The sequence below is a fragment of the Triticum aestivum genome, chromosome 7D (assembly GCF_018294505.1).
Source record: "Triticum aestivum cultivar Chinese Spring chromosome 7D, IWGSC CS RefSeq v2.1, whole genome shotgun sequence".
NCBI classification, from domain to species: Eukaryota; Viridiplantae; Streptophyta; class Magnoliopsida; order Poales; family Poaceae; genus Triticum; species Triticum aestivum.
Window position 1 is genome coordinate 75517541 of NC_057814.1, and position 2350 is coordinate 75519890.

Consider the following 2350-nt stretch of genomic DNA (forward strand, 5'->3'; position numbering starts at 1 on the left):
CCTGTAGCCTTCGGAGCTGCTTCACACTGATCGACTTTCGAGAGATGACGTCGAAAAAGTTGCAGAGACCAATAAGCGTGTCACGGACGTGCTTGTCCATTATCCCTCTACGGGCAACATATAGTATCTGCATCATCATCACATGACAGTCATGGGACTTCATCCCGCTAAACCTTTTCTTGTCCGTGTCTAGATATCTGCTTATCTTGCCACAGTAACCGGAACTAACTTTGACTCCGGTAAGGCACTTAAAGAATTGACCAATCTCAGCCTGACTTAAGGTGAAGCAAGAAGGGGGCAATAATCCTCTTTCTTTATTTTCTTGCCCTTCTTCTCCTGTGCCTCTGTCTCCGTCTCTGTTTCGTCTGACATTTTATGGGGTGGCATGTGCAGATCTTCCCTGATATTCAAATCTTGCAAGTCTTTTCTTGCCTTCGGCCCATCCTTGGTCTTATCCGGCATGTTCATCAGTGTCGCGAGCAAGCTCTCAAGGACATTCTTACAGATATGCATTTGATCAAGGAATGAGGTGTATCGAGTTTGTGCCAGTACTCCAAGTCCCAGAACACAGACCTCGTCTTCCATACCTTCAGCAGCGGCTCCGGCGCCTTTCTCATCGTCTTTCCCAGCGCGGGGCACTCTTTCCAGTTTTTCAACAGCTCATCGATTTCGGCACCGCTCCGCTTACGTGGAGGTCCTCGATGCTCAGCGTGACCATTGAATAGATCTCCATGGTTTCTCCACGGGTCGTCCTGTTCGAGCCATCTTCGATGCCCCATGTACACGATTTTCCCAGACCCGCCATCTTTCCTTGACGTTAGCTGCTGAGACGTCGTATCATCCGTGCACCGCGTGCATCCGCAATATCCATGGCACACCTGGCCTGCGACATATCCATAACCGAGATAGTCGTGCACCGTCGTGATCAGCGCGGCTCTCATGTAGAAATACTCGCCTTTGTTGGCGTCCTTTGTCTTGGCCGGTGTTTTCCATAACGTGTCTAACTCCTCTTGAACTAGCCCCAGATACAAATTAATATTATTTCCTGGTTGTTTCGGCCCTTGAATAAGCATGCTCATGTGAATGTACTTCGACTTCATGCACAACCAGGGGGAGGTTGTACATCCATACAAACACGGGCCATGTGCTATGGTTGGTGTTCTGGTTGCCAAACGGATTCATGCCATCGGTACACGCGCCGAGCACAATGTTCCTTGCATCACATTCGAAATACCGAGAGAAGCTGTTCAACGCTCTCCACTGGCTTCCATCCTTGACGTGTCTCAGCTTCGGATCATCTCCATGGTCAGGCTTCTTCCTCTCCATTTTTCAGCGCATTAGCTTTGCTTCCTTGGGATCTACAAAATACCACTGGAGACAGGGAGTGATCGGTAAGTACCATACAACTTTCTGGGGACATTTCTTCCCGACCTTCTTGTATTGAGAAGCATTGCACACCGGACAACTTGTTTTTTCCGCGTGCTCCTTCCGATAAATTATGCAATCGTTGATGCATGCATGGTATCTAAAGTGCGGCAGATCAAGAGGGCACACGATCTTCTTGGCCTCATCAACACTAGTAGGACATAGATTCCCCGCGGGAAGAACATCCTTTAGGTACTTGAGATGCTCATCGAGGCTAGCGTCGGTCCATTTGTTTTTAGCCTTCGTCTTCAGGAGTTGGAGCGTGAAACTCAAGCGGGTCACCTCAGGATTGCAACCATCATACAATGGCGTGTTCGAGTCTACCACCAGTTGCTCCAGCTTAGCCTCCTCTCTAGAAGCAGCTCTCTCAGTACTCGTCTCCTTGAGAAGCAATGCTTGAACATGAGGGTCCCGCATGATTGAACTTAGTACCCATGAACTCTGCTGCGTGGAGTCCATGCCGTTCTCTCCGCCGCCATGTCCTCCGGCCCCTTCTCCTCCGCCATGTCCGGCCCCTTCTCCGCCGCCATGTCCAGCCTCTTACCCGCCGCCATTATCGATCATCTCTTCGTCTTGCCCCGTGTCATCATTGCCTGCCCCGTCGGCATCCTCAACATCGTCATCCTCATCTTCAATTATCCACCAAGTATAGCCATCCATGAAACCAGTCATGAGCAGGTGCGCTTCGACACGACCATCGTCATAGGGGTCGAGCCAAACTATTCCTTTGCATTTTCGACACGGACATAAAACCTCTGTCCGGTTATTTTCTTTCATGTCCTACACCGCCGACTGCAACCACCTGTCCACCATCGTTCCACTGACCATCATGAACGTCTGCACGGTAATAAAAAACAAATTGATTATAAAAATGCGTGCATGCATCAAAGTCATACAAAAATTCGGCATGACCTTCCCTAAAAAT